This window comes from Mauremys reevesii, linkage group 8, assembly GCF_016161935.1.
Source record: "Mauremys reevesii isolate NIE-2019 linkage group 8, ASM1616193v1, whole genome shotgun sequence".
Classification (NCBI taxonomy): domain Eukaryota; kingdom Metazoa; phylum Chordata; order Testudines; family Geoemydidae; genus Mauremys; species Mauremys reevesii.
The window spans coordinates 4423358-4442602 of record NC_052630.1 but is presented as its reverse complement, the minus strand read 5'-3'; the positions used below and the strand labels follow the sequence as shown (position 1 = coordinate 4442602).

General features: G+C 46.5%; 1 long non-coding RNA gene across 1 annotated transcript; it reads left to right on the top strand.

The window, feature by feature from the left end:
* The first annotated feature begins 11377 nt into the window (after window positions 1-11377).
* On the top strand, window positions 11378-17797 carry LOC120370591. Its single transcript, XR_005583820.1, has 3 exons — window positions 11378-11479; window positions 15158-15292; window positions 17707-17797. It is a non-coding gene; the product is annotated as an uncharacterized LOC120370591 (long non-coding RNA).
* The last annotated feature ends 1448 nt before the right edge of the window (window positions 17798-19245 follow it).

Here is a 19245-nt window from a genome sequence, read left to right as displayed (position 1 = left end):
TACCAGCAGAACTACACTGGTATAATTACACTGCTCTCCTTACTCCAGGGCGGCTCCCCATGTGGATGCGCCGATTCAGGAATCTGAGCGCTGTTTTCTGGTTTCGCTGTTCTCTGGTTTTGCTTATGTCACTTTGAAAGTGGTATAATTATTACAGCTGGGAGACAATTTTCAAATGGAACTTTTTTGGGGGGTGAAAAATGGGGATTTGGTGCCATGGAAACATTTTGTGACCACGTGTCAATTTTGTTGAATTGTTTCAGTTGAAGCTAAAATTAAAACAAAAAATTCTGAAAAAATCCAAATGTTTTGTTTCAACACCTCCAAAATGAAGCGTGTTTCGATTTTTCAATTTGAAATGACATTTTGTTTCAAATTTTCCTTTAGTCTTATTTTTAAGAAATTAAAATAATTAAAAAATGTTTGACAGCTAAACAAAAGGTTTCATTTGGTGTTGAAATGAAACATTTTGTTTGACCTGAAGTTAATTTTTTTTTTAACTTTTCAATTTGCCAAAACGTTCAGAAAATTTCTTTCTGGTTCAATCTGAAACAATTTTATTTTTCATCTTTCAGACTTGCCACAGAACCAAAAATATCAGCTATTCACTCAGCTCTAATAATTAAAGTGGGAAAAGGCACTTTTAATCTGGAATAAGAGCATCCATGTGGCAAGTTATGTCGGTATAACTGTAGGGGTAGAATTATACTGGTATAGTTCTGCCACTAACTTTTTCCCCATCTAGACAAGCTCAATGTGATTCAGGAGCACAAGATCCCTAGATGATCCTGGGACTGGTGCTCCTGAGTCACATGAGCATTTTTGCAAATTCTAGCCTTAGGCCCACCAGCACTAAGGGAAAGTTCAATCCCTGGGAAGAAGTGAAGACTGAAACCCTATTGGTGGCTGAAAACTGGTCCTGGGGACAGGAATTCACTCAGCCAGCTCAAAAACTCTGAACCTGCAATCTGGGAACCAAGGGAGAGGGAGTATTGGCTATCCAGCCTTTGAATAATCCCTGAGATAAACACTGGGACAATAGAGGCAAACAGTAAAGTGGGGAAGGATGAGTAATGAGGCTGGGTTCTGGTGGAGGAGGGGAGCCCCTGGAGTTACACCAGGGATGAATTTGGCCTGGATGGGTTGTGTAGTGGGTGAGCCAGAGGAGTAACACCACGGGGCCTCTGAGCGGTGCAGAGAATCTCTGGCTAAAGCGTCCTGGGAAGCTGAATCCATGTTCTTTGAAGACTAACCCAAAGATGCTACCAGACACCACTTTGTCAGCTTGCGCGCCATCAGTGTGCTGGGAACCTTGGATATCATTGATGACAAAACCATTTGTCGCTACATGCACAAAGGGGTCTGGGTGCCGCAACAAGGCCTAAGAAACTAAATTATGAAATTAAAACCTAAGGCAATAAAGCCCAATGGATGACCAGGGCCGGAACACTAATCACACCACAGAGGACTAGTTATGTATCCTGGGGGGAACTTGCCTAACAAAAGCCTTCAAACCCAGTGCAATAAGAATCATAGACTCAGGGACTTTAAGGGCAGAAGGGACCATCATGATCATCTAGTCTGACCTGCATGTCGCAGGCCCCAGAATGGAGTTACTGAACTCCTCAAATCATGAGTTAGACTTCATGTTACAGAGACTCCACCGGAGACTTTATGATCTACTGGGCTTGTGAGGGTTTTATATATATAGTGTGTATGTGTGCGAGAGGGAAATTATTCCCAGGAGAAAGGCTGTGCAGACAGTTAGCCATGCCAGGTGCAATATATGCTCTGGAGTGGACAATGACCATAAGAGAAGCAGAAAAAAACACAAGGAGAATTGCCATGTGATGCACATGTCTGAATGTGTTTGAAGTGAAGCAAGTGCTAGCACCTCTGTATGATTCTTAGAGCATCAGCCTTCCATGCTTCCCAGCTATTGCAGCTGTTCAGAACAGCCCAATGAACGGAGCATGTTTTGACCGTGTCGGAGCCCTGGAATGGTGTAGTGTATGCTGGGGGACTGGTAAGGGGGACTCCTGCTTTTACTATAATCAAAGAAAGGAGAAGGCGGTTTACCCTTCCCAACTTTGGTGCACTGGTTGTGAGAGGACAGGATGCTGCTGCGAAGGAAGCACGGCGGTCTGGGGTCAGAGGCCGGTTCAATGACCCAGTGCAGACAAACAAGCTCCCTGGCCACAGCCAAGAAGGAATAGCCGCAGCGGGGCAAGCCAGCTGTGCTAGCCAGGGTGTAAAAGTCACTACTCCAGGTTAATTTCACTTGGGGGGAAGTGTGAGAAGGCCCTGGAGAGTTCAGCTGTGTTACAGGTGACCCAGTGGTGTTCCAATAACCACTCGCCTACAACACAAATAGCACTAGCATTTAGCAGCTTTAATGATAACATGGCCCTTCTGTCACCCTCTTCCCGCCAAGAGCCTCAGTCCTATTACAAACCTTTGGCCCGTAGAGGTAGGAAAATCCTGGAATGACTCTGTGCGTGCAGGACTGGATTAAGGCAACACAGGGCCCTCGCCGCACCACAACACTCCCCACCCCTGCCCCTTCACTTGGGTGGTTCCTCCCCCCCACCTGACTCATGCATGGGATTGGCAACACTGCATCTCCCAGGGAGCCCGTGGCAAAGGTGCTGAACAAGCCCAGGAGTCCCAGCCCAGCAGGCCAATCTTCCTCCATTTGTGCTCTGAGCCCAGGCTAATCTAGAGATGCCCCCCCCTCCCCCACAAGTATAAAACACACACAGCACCTGTAGCAACCTGGCCAGCGGGGCTTTTAAATTAGAAGCCAGCTCACATGACTGTTCACTTAGCTGGCACCTCACAGAGTCTTCTACTTAAGTTCAGACCAGTGGTTCTCAACCAGGGGCATGCGTACCCCTGGGGTTCACAGACCTCTTCCAGGGGGTACATCACCTCATCTAGATAGTTGTCTAGTTTTACAACAGGCTACATAAAAAGCACCAGCGAAGTCAGGCCAGACTAACATTCCATACAGACACTCACTTGTTTATACTGCTCTATAAACTACACACTGAAATGTAAGTACAGCATTTATATTCCAGCTGATTTATTGTATAAGTATGTGGTAAAGATGAGAATGGAGCCATATTTCAGTAACCATGTGCTGGGTCACTTTTGTATTTTTAGGTCTGATTTTGTAAAGCAAGTAGTTTTTAAGTGAGGTGAAACTGGAGGGTGCGCAGGACAAATCAGGCTCCTGAAGGGGGGACGGTCGTCTGGAAAGGCTCAGAGACACTGCTTCAGGTGCTGTGTATTACAAAGGTGCGTAGCACTATGAACATTCACTGTCTACAGCACAGATTCCTGTCCCCAATTTTAAGTTAATGCCCCCTGTGCTTGGGTCGTCCCTCGAAAAGACTTTCCTTTCCCCTCCAGCCCTTTTGACTGGTTCATTTCAGTTCTCTGGGGCTTCCTTGCAGCATGCACGGCTCTTCTGAGCTCAAAAGACACAGGGATGTTCTAGTGTGGTCAAGGCTTTGGGGCATGCGCAGGGGAGGGAAGAAAAAAGACAATAAACCCACACTTGGAAAGCCATGGCACTTCCCACCTGTTCTTCTTTAAGAGCAAGTATCTCGGGGACTCTCACCAGATCTGCAGGCTTTGACGAAGGTGACCCCTTCCCCTCAGTCCATGGGAGAACACTTCATTTTTTGGTTTAATGCTTTAGGACAGGGACTGTGTTTGGAAAGCCCCTACCATAGTCTGGTTGTTACTGTAATCTAAACAATCAATACTAATTGGCTGGCAGTACTGATACCCAGAGAAAGGGGCTCTGTGTGACAGCAAGAATTTAAAGGTAACCTACAAAGCCTGCAGGGAAATAGGTTTGTGCCTTCTTCTCCTTTTCTCTGATGCATAAGGCAGGCTTGAAAGCTGCTGGGCTGTTCTGCTGGGTTTTATATTGTGGCTTTGTCTGCCTTGGGACACTCTGGGATCTGGAGCACCAGGGGGCTTATGACAGCACAAGAAATGGGAAGCTGAGAAACAGAGATTTTCATCGGACTGTATAGAACTTTGTGTTCGTTTCATTTTGATTTAACTTAAAAGTCTAGGCCAATGTGGAGGCTGGAGATCTTTGTTAAAGAGACAGTCCCCACTAGCGCTTCAATTAAAAGGTGAGACGCTCCCAGTACATATCAGAACCCAGGAAGTCCTGCAGCAAAGCCAGGGAAGAGCAGCCTTCAAATCATGAGATTTCTAAGGTTCAAAAGGAAGTAGAAAAACAAACAAGCAAACAACCCCCTGCACTATTGTATAAGCTGGGGGTGCCCAACCTACAGCCCATGGGCCGCACACGGCCCACCAGAGCATTTCATAAAGCCAACGGCCTGTTTCAACACAATATACTAACAGCAATTCATTGTGTATTGTCATCATGTTTACATCATTTTCGTTTACACAAGCGTGTAAATAGTCAATACTGTGCATAGAAACAACCTATCTAAATACATACGAAACAAGCTGAACTTAAAATATAAATCAATCCAGGTGACTTTAAATCTTATTAAAATATGTAGTCTCTGTTAGGCCCACCCAAGGTTGTGCTTAGGTTAACGTGGGCCTCCTCTGTAATAAGGCTGGGCACCACTGGTGTAAGCGAAGCTGCCTCAGGCATCAGAATTGCACAAAAAGTCCGTCACGAGTTCTCTTTAAGCTGCTTCTTTATCTTGTGACGTACAGTAAGTGTATATGGTGCTGTACAGGAAAGTTGAAACACAAGATCTCTGCCCAAAGGGGCCCTGTTTTGTACAGCATCTATAGTCCTGTAGCAGGAGAGAGAATGTCCCCAAGTAAAGAGGCGATGAAACAGATGGACAGCGGAGAAGAGAATAAAAAGTCAAAGTTGCATCTATTCCACCTAGCTTACCGGTAGGTCCCCACGTTTGAATTTTTCTTAATTTGATTCCTACCCTAATATAAAACTGATACTAGCAAAAGAAACAGCCACAACTACCTTCCAGGGAAATATGTCTGCTGGAAAATAGAACATCTGCAGGGGGGAGTTGTGTATGTGTGAGAGGTGCTACCTCAACCAGGGCTGCCCAGAGGATTGAGGGGGCCTGGGGAAAAGCTATTTCGGGGGCCCCTTCCATAAAAAAAAGTTGCAATTCTATAGAATGCTATATTCTTGTGGGGGGCCCTGTGGAGCCTGGGGCAAATTGCCCCACTTGCACCCTCCTCCTCTCCCTCCCCCCCCCGGGTGACCCTGACCTCAATCCGAGTGGGAGAAGGGACTGCTTTCTAGTGGGCCTCTCTGTGGCTTTAAAGAGACACAGAGATGGCTACAGGAGATGCTTAATTGCTCAGTTTGCATTGGTCTATATCTCAGACAGGGAGATAAGGCTCAAGATTACACAAGATGGGAGTAGTCTGTTACCTAGGCACTGCTTTTTCAGATCTGACTGCACTGCATTATGGAAATCCTTGGGGTGGGGTTTTAGAGCTAGAGACGGGACAAGCCAGAACCTTCTGCCCTGGCTTTGATTATTCCAGCACCAAAATGCAGCTTTTCTGCCCAAGATTCCTGCAATAGCAGCTAAATGATTAAGTGAGCGATACCCTGGCAAGCGACCCATGTCCACATGCTGCAGCGGAAGAGGAAAACCCCTGAGGTCACTGCCCATCCGAGCTGGGGGGGACATTCCTTCCTGGCCACACATATGGCGACCAGTTAGACCCTGAGCATGTGAGCAAGAACCAGCAAGCCAAGCCCCTGAGTGAGAGAATGCTCGGTGACCTGGCCCACCCTATCCATCGCTCATCTCTAGCCAGGCCCATCCCTGATGTGTCAGAGAAACAACAACAATATGCTAAGACAGCGGAGGTCCAGTGATCACACTGTGTGGCTTTATTCCAGGCATCTACGAGTTCCAAAGGATTATTACTGATCTGGTGCAGCCAAGTTAATCACAGGCAACCACGTGACCGCCACCAGTCTGTGGCTGGGCAGTGAGTGATCCCTTCTGACATCAGAGCCCAATCTGCAGGGCTTGATGGACGGGGACTTTGTCTCCAAGGCGGGCAACATGAGCGAAAAGGCCCAGCCGGCGGCGGTCGGTGAGGACTGCAATCCTCTCGAGGCCAGTTCTAAATGATACATCCCTGCTACCGATAAAGTCAAACCATCTTATGCCTAGTAGTCGGCGCTGGCAACACATCTGAAATGCCTCCTGCCACCTGATGTCTTGTGTGAGCAAAGTCCACGTTTCAGAGCCGTATAAGAGGATCAGAAGTACCCAGGTGTGATAAATTTGTATTCGCATATATAGCTTCACCTTCTTTTGGCTCCTGACTTTATGAAGGTCCTTCATGGATGAGGCTGCTACACTGATTCTCCTTAGGATGTCTGGCAGGGTGCATCCATTTGATGACCATTTACTTCCTAGGCAGGTAAAGTCATCCACTACTTCCATGGTTTGTCCAGCAGCACAGATGTCTTGTATCACAACTTTTGCACTGACACTCTGGATGTTTGTTTTTGCCCAAAAATCCACAGCCCCAGAGCCACTGCCTCCTGCTGGAAGCTCTCTAGTGCTCCTTTGAGATTGTTTGCATCCTGACTGCAGAGGACGACATTATCTGCATGATCCAGGTTGGTGACAGGAGTGGAACGGACCGTTAGACCCATATTTGCAGAGATATTCAGGGAGCCAGTCCACTGCACAATGGAGCAGGGCTGAGGCCAGGACACATCCCGCTTCACCCTGGAACTAGTGTGAAACTTGACAGGCCTATAGGTGCTCCACAGAACCCGTATCCCTGGGCCATATTGTAGGTCTTGAATTAGCCTCAGGAGGAGGTTGGGAACACTGGTGCCTTGTAGGGCCTTGCCCTGTTGACCGAATGGAAGGTTACCTTTACATCTATGTGTGCTGGTGTCAAAGGCTAGTTGACTTCACGATGGATCTCAGATAACAGACAGAGAGCAAGTGTAGCATCTATTGTAGATCATCCAGCAGTGAAGCCTGCTTGCTCTGGGCGAGGACATTTCACAAGGGGAGGGTGGAGCAGAGTGAGGACAAGTGTAAGGATTTTTCCAGGAACAGAGAGCAAAAGTTGTTGGCCTACAGCTATTGCACTCATTGTGTGAGCCTTTTCCCACACACTGTGGAATAATGATCCTGCTTTACTGGTACCTTCCTAATAGACCAAGCCAAAACAAACAAATGCTTCACTGATGGACTCCGTGGCCCACCTGGGCATCATGCCTTCGGGTCTCGCAGCACAGTTTCAGGGGAAGGCGATTTTTAAAAAAGCCCATGTGGAGGAGGGGAGTATTGTGCTTTTGAAAGAAGACACCCATCTCGTGGGCGCAGTGATGGGTAGCAGCACCTACCCCTTGCTTCATCTGTGGGTCTCACAGCACTTTACAAAGGAGGTCAGCATTATTGTTCTCATTTTATAAGGAAACAGCAGCTCAGAGAGGTGAAATGACTTGCCCAAGGAGAACAGTGGCTGAACCAGGAATAGAACTAAGGGCTTTAGAGTCCCAATCTAGCATTCTAGCCACTAGGCCATCCTGCAGTGGGCAGAGAGTCCCTTATTATTTTATTTCATTTTACAATAGTGCCTAGGTGCTGCAACCATGCAGCAGGATCCCATTGTGGTGGGCGTTGCACAAACACAACAGAAATACAGTCCCTGCCCCAAGGAGCTTGCAATGTGCCCGTAAGACAAGAGGCAACAGATGGCTACAGACAAACCAATGGGGGAGTACAAGGAAACAGTGAGATCACGCTGGTCAGCATGGCAGGCAATGGTCTCAAGTTTGTCATTATTAGTTACCCCTACAGTGAACAAGAGTCTGTAGCATCTTATTCCCAACACCTTGTTTTCATCTCCCCTGGAATCTTTTCTAGTACTTCTCCATTACCGTATGTATCAGCACCATCCATAACTCCTTTAGCATCATACAAGTGGCTCGCCTCGTATTGTGCAGAAACTTTTCCCCAAACTATGGTTAGCCCGTGAGAAACTGACAGTTAACTCTGGGTCCAAAACTGTGCTTTGTTGGGATGAAATGTTCTCTGATTGGCTGGAGCACCCAAGCCCCAATCAGAATGCCGCTACTGAATAATGGTACAGTGAGTAACTTGCTGCTGCGGAGCTGACTGTGTCCATTATTTAACGTGCATTACTAAAAATAAAGTGCTTGCACTAGGATACAGTCCCAGCATCGCTGTTTCCAGCATTGAAAATAATCTTCCCGGGCTTGCCTGGGTATTTAGTCAGCTGCTGGGGAATGCCATCCTGTGACCATGTTAACTTCCACTGACACAACTCTGAAACCGCAGGAAGTCCCCGCAGTGCTTTATTCTCAAAGATGTGACTGTTCCTCAGTTTGCGGTCAGTTCCCAGGGGCTGGGGAAGTGTGGAGGCAGAGGGGTGACAAAGTCATCTTCAGTTGCATTACCCCTTGGTACATCTCCGATAATAACAACAACATAAACAGGGCCTCTGAATGCACAGAAAAGCCTTTTCCTCCACCATCCCGATGCCAGTTCTGGATGAAAGCTGAGTCAGAGCTGTATCCAGTGGGTTTGCTGCTGTATGCTAGTTAGTGTGCTCTAAACTTCTTTGCCTCTTGAAGCTCTAGAAGTCTGCATACTACTTTGAGGTGTTAATTACAAATACCCTGATCTGTGCTTTTGTGGCTACTGCGCTTGAGGTTTCTCTAATGCAGTGACAATTTCTGGATGGCTACAGCAGAGCTTAAAAGCATTCACTAAATAATTGCTTCCCTCTGGCGAGACAGGCTGGATTCTGGAGCTCTCTAAGTATCCGTGTACAGCCAGGACCTTGCTTACGTTTTTTCAGGTGCTGTGTCATTGTTCTAAACCCAGAGTCCATGGCTGGAATCTTCTCCTACTAAATGTTCATGCTGTGATAGACATGAACAATGAGACCCTGAAATTATGGAATGAATTTATATCGCATTAGCTAACATGGCCTAAAGTGGGATGAGCTAAACATTTCATAGGGGACCCACACTGTTCAGGTGCATTCCTAGGAAGGAAGGCAGGGCTGGGTGTTAGGGTCTCTCTCCCCTTCTCCATTCCAGTTGAGTTATAGCTTTCAGCTTCCCAGCAGAGGTTGACTGGGCAGGGCTTGTTGCTGGAGCTATTCAGTCTAGTCACTCCTCAGCTGAAAGAGAATCTGGTTCTTCTGCGTGGCGATGCAGAGTGCTGCATTAGGCTGCCAAGCCAAGTCAGCAAAGCAAAACCTGCTACCTCTGTGCAGTTATTAAAGGGGGCTGCCAGAGTGCAGCTGAAGGTGGCAGAATTTGGTTTTGTACCTTTCTGAGACCAAGACCCCAGTTAAGCACACAGGGCCAAATTTTGCTCTGGTTGATCCCAGGCAGCACCCCTGACTCCTTCAGAGGGGTTGCATGGGCGTTGGGCCGGGCAAAACCTGGCCTACTGGGGCTTATTCTTTGGAGGGGGATGTTTTTGGTGCAGGGTGTGCAAGTTGGGTTACACAGTACCTGTCTGCTGGCTTCCCCCTGAACGGATGCACCCCCTAATGATCCCCTCCCCCCATGGCAGGCCAGGGTTCTTTCCATCCTGTGGGGCAGTGGGTGGGGCTAAGATGGAGTTACTCACTGTGTGCCAATCCACTTCAAGCTCGACTTTTATCACAGATGGCTTCATTGGGGATAGTGCATCAACGCAAACCCTTTCCACTGCAATGTTTATGTATGCAGGCACGCTGATGACATAGATCTCTTAATCCCTGCTCTGTGTGCCATAGCCTGTGCTCATACAATAGTGGCCCATGCCTGTTGCTGGCACTGCACTTTACTTCATTACTGAAACCCTTTTACCTCTGATTCACTGCCCAGTTGCTGACAGGGTGTTATTGCAAGGCTGGAGTTGTTTAGCTGGGCATGCCACAGTGTCATAAGGGTCAGAGGGGGGGACACCCCAGCTGGATTAAGTGGCACAGGGTGGAGGGTGTCCAGGAGAGGGAGTGGGGAAAGACCTGTGTGTTTTGCATCATGTCCTCTGCATTAGTTGCCTTTTAGCTTAGTGGATCTTCAGCTTCAGGGAGGGGGAGTCGTGGATCAGCTCACGCTTCAATGATCTGATGGCTTCGATGATGCAGGAGCTTAATGTTTGGGGAAGCAAATTAATTGCCTGTGAGGCTGAGGTAGCTCATCTCCCACCCAAACCTCCCTGATCCCTCCAACCCAACCCACTGCAGGACACTTCCATTTAGAGCCCGAAACGCCATAGTTGCTTGATGGGTTTGTAGAGCTGTGCCTGATCTCCTTTCCCCGGGTTTCTTACTGAAATATCCCTAACAGCTAAACAGGCAGCACAGAGCTACTGCATGTTCAGGCCGGAGAGAGTGACTGAGAGCGTGCAGCAATGACTCAGTGATATTGCAGTGAGGGGAAAGCTAGCTGAAGTGGGAGTGTCCCTTTCCCTTCTCCCCACACGTCCTCCCCAGCTCAGCTCCTGAGTGTGTGTGGCCCTGGAGGTCTGGGATAAGAAAAGCTGGAAAACTGAGCTCAGTTCAGCACCTCTGGAGCAGGGACGGGAGAATATCGGGAAATAAAAACCCCACCCCACACCAGAGCTCCAGGAGCTTCCTGAACTGCAACCTGCAGCCCTATGACACTTATAAAGCCCACGCTAAAGGAATGTTACGGTTGCGAAGCCGGCACTTCAGGCTGTCTGTGCCGGCTTAATTCAGCCCCCTTGGCATACACCTGATACCATCTTTGAGGACATGATCACGTGCTACTTTTTCCACAAGTCCCCAGGCTCATGCAGTGCATCCTTCGGCTCCCCAAGTTTGGGGTAACCGGTTCGCACCCACCACCCCTAATCATTCAGGCCTCAGAGAGGGATATAGCATCATCTGGTGCCAAACTGGTGGATTAAACTACCCCTTTATTAAGGGTTTTCACTGGCACAGCTACACTGGTGGCCAAGATCCTAGTGTAAACCTATGTCACGCTCCCACCTCCCCCCGCTATATTGCCACCAGGCTGCCCCTATGCAGTAACGACTACATTTACAAACTTCCAATTAGGCAGCCCAGTCCATATTGAGGCACACAGATACGTGGCCTGTTTTGCAAAGAAGCTGAGCCCCCACGGTGTCAGTTTCTGCAGCTGATGTTGGTAACTGGGAGTGGGGAAAACTTTTTTGAAGATTTCCCCTGGGTAGACAAGACGATATACTAGCTCTGCATCGTTCCCACTCAAATAATGACTTGTGTGTGGTGGGGGACAGTCGTGTTGATAATGACAGATTTTTAAATACAATAAGGTAGTTATTTGTAATGGACTAACAAGAAGCATTTCTGCTCTAAGCTCAGGGCTCTTCAGCTGGAAATGAGATGAGGAGGAGAAAGACCTGGGTATATAATTGATTATAGGATGACTGAGAACGTGTCCGTTAAAAGCAAATGCAATCCTTGGATGTATCAGGTGAAATATTTTCAGTAGTGATCAGGAAGTATTATTGCCATTATACCAGGCATGGCTAAGACTCAGCTGAAATACGGTGCACTATTCTGGCCACCCATGTTCAAGAAAGAGGAACTCAAACTGGAACAGGTGCAGAGAATAGCTGCTAAGAACTGAGCCTGTTTTCTGAGAGGAAGCTGAGGCTGTGTCTACACTGCAAGCTAGCGGTGTGATTCCCAGCCTGCACCAGCTTTCATCAAACGAGCATGCTAAAAATTCTAGTGTAGCCACGGTAGCAAGGGCAGTGGGAGCATGGGCTGGCCGCCCCAAGTACAAACCCACCTGAACCTTGTGGGTACATATTCAAGGCGGCTAGCCCCTGCCACTGCTGCCCTTGCTACTGTGGTTACACTAGCAGGTCTTTACTAGTGTAAAGACCTGGCCTTGGTTTGCCTAGCAAAATGAACACTGAGAGGGGAGATGATTGATCTCAGTCAATATATGGGGGATAAACTCCAGGGAGGGAAAAGAAGCTTAAGGAGAAAGTTGGCATGAGAACAAATGAGTATAAACTGGGCAGGAATACATTTGGATTGGAAATTGGAAAGTTTCTAACCAGTAGAGGAGGGAGGTTCTGGAACAGTATTTCCATTGGGAGTACTGGTGCGGGGGGCAGGGAGGGGCAACCAAACTAGTTTTAAGATGGAACTTGATAAGTTTATTAACAGGACGATATTAGGGGGTTGCCTGCGATAGCAGGGGACAGGACTGAATGATCCAGGAGGGCCCTTCCAGTCCTTTGTTCTTCTAATCTGACAGATTTCCCCAATCCAGTTACAGCAAAATAATGGCAAAGATTGAATAGCAGCTTTCCAATAGAGAATGCCTGGGATGTTCTCTGACTGCTGTCTCGGTGACTCATTTTTAGTGGCAGGGAAAACATCTGCAAGCCACAGTGAATCGTCCCAACTTGCTGTCCCTAGGATACGAGGTTGTTTACAACACTTGTTTCTAGCTGGGGGTAAATGGCCTGTTGAACTGTGGCCATGTGCACATTTGTTGAGTGAAGGGAAGTGTGAGCGGGTCTGTTGGAATAGTGAACATGCAACACATCTACATATTGGACTGGAAGATTAAGACTGCAAAGTTGAGAACCTGGCCCATGGTGTCCCCCTCAGCAAAAGTTCTTCTATGGGAATACAGTAGGATTCATTTGCAGTGATCTTCTTATTCCATGGATCAAAAATTACTTTCCCAAAGCCATTTATTGGTCTGGATATGGTTGCCTTTCAAGCTGATCAATGGGGTTTTGGGTTATAAGGATCTGCATGGAAGCAATGTTAGTCATCTCATAGGGAAGAATTTTACACCTTTCTGAGAATCACATGGCTGCAGGTAAAGAATTTTATGGCAGCGCAAGTTATAATCTGCCTGTCGTTCCTTGGTGTTAAAATGCAGACTAGAACTTGGGCGCATGCTTGGCTGCTGATTTTGCTTTTGAGCATGGCTGCGTCTGGACTAGAGACATGAACTGTTGGGAAACTAACTGATGGGACTGCACAAATGAAAGTACAGTGCAGCAGCAGGGACATTAGCCATCCTGATTTCAGTGGCCACAGTGTGTTGCAGCCACACACGGCGCTTCCTGATAGCATTATGGGGCCTGTGGATCGTCGCACCTATTCCACAATGCCAGGCGCAGGTCCCTGCAGTGTGGCACAGTGTCTGAGGTTGATCTCTACTTGCACCTGCTTGTATTTTTTAGAGCTGATAAAAAATTTGGAATTTCTGTCCTACAGGAAATTCTGATATTTTGGCATTGTGTCTTCATCCTGACTTGGGACACAAATTTGAAATATCGAAATGTTTTCCTGAACAAAATGCTGTGAAATTTTTCTATTTGGAGTTGGCAAAACCTTTCATTTTGGGCCTGTTCAATATTAATCTTCAGCTGAGCCATGGCCTCATGTCCCTATTCTCTCCTGCTAGACTACATCCCTTGCGTCATTCCAGCCAGAGGAGAGACTGCAGTGCATCATGGGAGATGTAGTCCAGCCAGAGAGCCCGGCTCATAGGGAAGAATGAGGCATATGAGATAACTGAAATACATCTTCCATCATGCACCGTTGCACTTGGCAGATGAACATCAAACTAACTCATAATGAAAGGTTCAGTGTGGTTCAACGCTCAAAACGTTTTGATTTGGGTCTTCCTGAACCACTTTTTTTAGATTTTCCTGAGAGAAAATTGAAAATTTTTGGCAAAATTTGGAGGTGGGGGGAAAGAAATCACCAAACATGTTGTTACTTTGCTCCCTAGTCTAGTCAAGGCCCTAAGGTTGACCATGACTGGCTGACAAGTGTTAAACACTGTCCACACAAGATGAGAACACTTTTAAAAACAACATTTGAGTTAATTAAAACTTGGTAGCCAAGTGGTGTTTTAAAAAGGTGTTAGCATCTAATGTAGACAAGACAACATTTAACAGATGTCATGGTCAACCCTAGAATCTAGGTGTTGTCTAGACTAGGAAAAAACAGGGTTTGGGGTTTTTTTTAATGCAATTATCTAACAGTTTAGAACACCAGATAGCACCCAGTGGAGACACCATTTAATTCCTTAAAAAACACCTGTGTTAATGGTCGACTCTGAGAGGAGAGGGACTAGGCTAGGCTACACCACCACCAACTAACATGATTGTAAAGGTGTTTAAATTGTGTCTATGCTGGGCATCCAGGGGTGTTTCAAGTCATCGTAGCTAACTTGGTTTTAAAAAAATACTTTTTTTTTTTTAACTCTAAACCAGGCCTAAGTGATAACATGTTTTTAAATACTGTTTAATTAAAACATGTTAGCTGGGGCTTTAAGAAAAACGCTGCATCTCGTAAGACTACCAATAAAATTGTGAGATGGCAACACTCCTCCCCCTAATGTAGCTGTGCTGGACCAGGGCAAATTGGGATTTACCCCAGTGCAGCTTCATTTAGTACTTACCAAAGTAAGCTCCTATATGGACTAAGATATCTGGAGACAATGGAAACCACCATCCAAGGCAGTAGGCTGCATACAAAGCTGGCGACTGATTGCAAATACAGTGGCTCAGCGTTGGTCTCTGTGTGTCAGAGGCAGAAAGAAAGGCAAAAAGCCAGCAGACAGTGGGAGAACTTAGAAGCAGTTGTGAACATGGCCCTGAGAGGGAGCACAGACAGGAGCTCCTTGGGGCATGGGAGTGGCTTGAAAATCCTGAGCAAGGAAACTGCCTGCTGCTGTCTATGTCTCCTGTGCTCAGGGAAACAGGGCTTTGTGTGCATTCTTTGTCATGAAACAGGATTGTACCCAAGAAGTACCTGATTCATCGGAACATCACTTTCTCCTCTTACCTGACAAAGCCCCAAATATTGGCTGGTTGTAGACATTCCATACGCCTTGCCACAGTGCTGCTGAGGGGAGGTGGGCTCCTGGCATATGCCCCAGCCCTACTGGGTTTGCTAACGAACTGAGCCTAGTTAGGTTCCATTGTAGCATAGTCAGTGAGATACCTAGTAGTTCAACAAGTCTTCCCTGCTGGGTAGTGGGGGATGGAGGAGGGGAACTCAACTAGCATCCGAGAGCTGAGGAAGTAGAGTTAGGACTGGAGTATGGGCCGGTTGCTAGGAGTCTGTTTACACTAAACTTAGTCTTTGCCTGCTCTGAACACAGCTCACTTGCAGAGAGGTAGAAGGAACTCTCCTCAACCAATGGGCTCAGAACATTCCTCTCTTAAAGAACAGTGATGCTTGAGAGAAGACCCGCAAAGCACAGTAATTGGACCAAAGCCATTTATCAACTTCGTAGGTATGTAAAAGTGGCTCCCAAGGAAGAATGTTGTTTCTCTCTGTCTCTCTCTCTCTCTCTCTCACACACACAAACACAAACATACCTGCTGAACTGTACTGAGGTACATTTCAAAGCATCACAGGAAGTTTAGCCAATTAAAACCAATAGGAATTGCATAGCATGCCAGACTAGGCTCTCAAGAATTCAGATGACCTGCACAGCAAAAATGAGAATTGTTTTTTTTTTTTAGCCAGAAATGGGGCAAACCAAATCCCATATATGAACACCCTTGAACCTTGGGAGAAGCTCAGATTGGATACTCCAACATTTGCCTGGGCCTGTCTATCTAGTTGTAACTAATTTATATAAAATTCCTTTTTCCCTTTTGTGATTTACGTCCTGGTTTCCTAAAGCTATCCCAGAATGTGACACATACTACCAGAAGTCTCACCGCAATCCATGAGGCTGCATCATACTGTGACCTCGCAGATCTGGGAAACCCTCAGGGACTCAAGAAGGACCAAGAAAATCTGAGAGGGAAAAAGTGATTTAAAAAAGTTAGATAAAACATGCCTGTGTGCTGAATGGCCCATACAGCCTGGTTAATGGAGTCATTTAGTACTTAAATCTAGCCTTCATTTTTCATTGCTTTACAGTTCATCCTTAAGGCCAAATTCTGAAATATTGGTACCAAAATTGCATTAACTCGCACATGATAACAGGTAACTGAGAGCACTATCACGGGTTCTGAATGTACCACTTGAGCACCACTATTTGCAAATTTGGCCCTAAGAATCTCAATGAAATTGACAGATAAACTCTCTAAAGCCGGGCACCTCAGTGGGAATGCTGCCGTTCTGTGTGCATTCGGTGCTGAAATACCGCAAAGAAAGCACAGCTGCTAGTTCTTCAAACTTCATATTTCCACTCCACGTGGTGAGTCCAGTGCATTTCAGTGGTATTTGATGGTACGTTCCCCATCTCAGTGATTGCTGTTGAGCATTAAAATGTTAGCCGCTCTCTCTCCCTCTGTCATTCCATCGTGCTTGTTCTTACAAAGCCTCACCAACATTTACTTCAAATGTAAACAAACCTTATTTAAGTTTTTCTTGGAGCAGTCTCATAAAGCTGCTTTACAGGGACTCAGAGGTGATCACTCACAGAACCATGAAGACATGAGCAGCTGTCTGGCTGGTCCATATGGGTTATAGCAATACAATTTACCATAGACCGTCTCCTCCTATTAATGTAAGCACTAGAACAGGCAGGTAAAAGACCTAAATGCCAATCACTTAGACACAGACGGTGCTCTGTAAATAATATACTCTCTGTAAATAGACACAGGTTGTACAGGGCAAAACTTAGGCTAAATGTTTTCAGATTTTTATACTCTTACCATAGAAACTCCCAGACATTTCAGTCCAAATTAAAAAAACTGCTGAATAACTAACCCACTGAAAACCAAAGTTTGCAATGGAAATGACAGCTTAAAATATAGAGGTGCTGCTGGGGTGATAACCTCCAATCTTCGGAACATCACACTAAAGGAAGAGACTGAAATAAAATGTGTACAAGTATCATGCACACTTGTGTGTGTGTGTGTGTGTGTGTGTGCATGCCAATGTTGTGTTTCTGTATACTGTTTTTGTGCATAATGTACGTTTGAGTGTGTCTGTCCTATATTTATTATTTGTTATTACTGTAGTGCCTACAGCCCTAGTTATGGGCAGGGACCACAGTATGTGTGTCTCCACGGTCCTTCTTTTCTGGGACTGAAAGCATAATCATAAACACATCATCTTTTGGTATCCAGGCATTAGTTTTGCAGACTATATATAGAAACAGCTGTGCCCAAAAAACACTGACAGGTAAGTGTTACATAAGCAGAAATGAGGTGGTGATAGCGGAAGCAGTATTCTCGTTCCTTTTAGCGCACCCAGAACAAGCTCCTGAGATGCCTATCTATCACTTGCACCGCGCCCTGGAAATAGTCACATCCGAATGGCACCCTTTCCCCCGAGGGTGGGTTTCTATGATTGTGCAGTGCAGAGCAGATTGTTACAGTGGCAAGCTTAGGTGTGGCATGGACATGACAAATGACTACGATGGGGCTGGAATTAAGGGAGGTTAAATAGGATCAGTTGCAGTGGCTATAGGTATTCCTTGCAATTTTGTAGCTATAATTTGACTGACGCTTCTACCTGGACAGTCAAGTTTTTACATGTGAGCTATCTGTATGTGGGAAGGCGTCAGGTTCTTGAGGATGGTGGTGGGTAAGGATTCATTTCCCCTCTCCCCCAGCCCCAATGGCTTTCTCATGTGGGACCCCATATGGTTGCATTTTGTCACCCCCCTCCCGTTCCTTGTTTGTTTGAAGCAGCTAGAGCAGACTGAGAAATGCTGGTGACACACACCTGTGTCCTTTTCATCAGATCCAGACCTTGCAGTTTCCTTGCTTTTCCAGTGCCTGGCCAAGGACTTCAGTAAGAATGAACTGGCTGAGACTCCATCCACCCAAGAGAGAGGTGATGATGATGATCAGAGTGGGGAGACGGGGGCGGGAGCACAAGCTGAGAAATTGACAGGGCCTTGTAATGACTCCATTTCTTGCTGGAGTTTGCCCGCTCTGTGCCAAAGATGCTCACAATCTTGGGGCACTTCTGTGCCTCTTGCTTGTCCAAGTATCTGAGTGCTCTTGGATTCCTAGATGGCGATGGTGGTTGGTCCCACATATTTTTCCTAGCTGGGAGGTTGCCACCTTTTCTTACTGATGTGGACCTCCCCACAGTCATGCACAATCCTGGCACCTCTGGGTTGTACTGCTACAGTGAACTTTACTTGGGGCTGACCCTTAAGATAACTGGGAACCTTTAGCTAGCGGGGGAAATGCAGCTGATCCACATGCTGCATGGCTTCCGGTTTGGTTTTAGACACTATTGAAGTTGTTGGTTTTAATCTATAAGGCCTTCTTTGTCTTCGAGACCACAAACCAGACTCCCTCCTGGGTTCTGATTCTTTTGTGCCTCTTTGGCAGCACAGAGGGGTCAGAAATCATCTAGATTTGGCCAGCTGCGAATTCTCCCAGTGTGGGGGGGACTGATCAGCTGGCACAGAGCCAGCATAGCTGGGTCCCGCTCTATTTCCACATCAAGCCCTAGCATGGTGGAAGCACAGTGCACTCAGGCAATTGCCGCTGGGGTAGGTTAGAGTAACCCCTAGGACCCTTCTCTTGCCCTGTGGGCCACCACGCTAGCTGTACTGCTCCTGACAACAGTACCTAGGTGTCTCTCTGTGACAGACACCACATGGAGAATTGAACTGGAGACCTCCAGAGCCGAAAGCACGTTTCTACAGCTTGAGCTAAGAGCCAGGTTCTGAGCTGGAGGCTGTAACAGACTTGCATGCTTTGCGGACCGGGTGCAGAAGGGGACATAATGACCAATGGGCTACAAGTACTTTTGAGAGCTGGAGGCAAGACATTCTCAGAGGAGGGTTCCTGGCTATTTGAAACTCCCGCTGGGGGTCTGTTAGAACTTTAACCCCTATTGCCCTTCAGAATAGGGTGCAAAGTTCATCTCTTTGCCCAAGACTTTGTCTAATGTTTTTTCTTTCCTATTTTTGTTTTATTACTTTTCTTTCATTTTCCCCTTTCTTCCTAACCGCTAACTTTAAAATTCCTCTCTTCCCTTCTTTCCATGCACCACTACCTTGAAGCTAAATTGTTGCTGCAACTTGTCATGCTTTCAATATTCCTAGGGGTGTCTTGACTCTGTGAGCGCAGCTTCTAGGATACATTAAATACCAGTTCTTCTAGATGAAAGGCAGTGCTGTAGAGAAGTAAAGAATTGCCTTATCTATTAAATATAGAATATGGGATCACATGAGGCTTGTCGTGATTATAGGATGCCTTTACTGAAAATCACTGTGGTATTAGACAGGTCTTGTCAGCTGTGGCAATAAAAAATGAAACA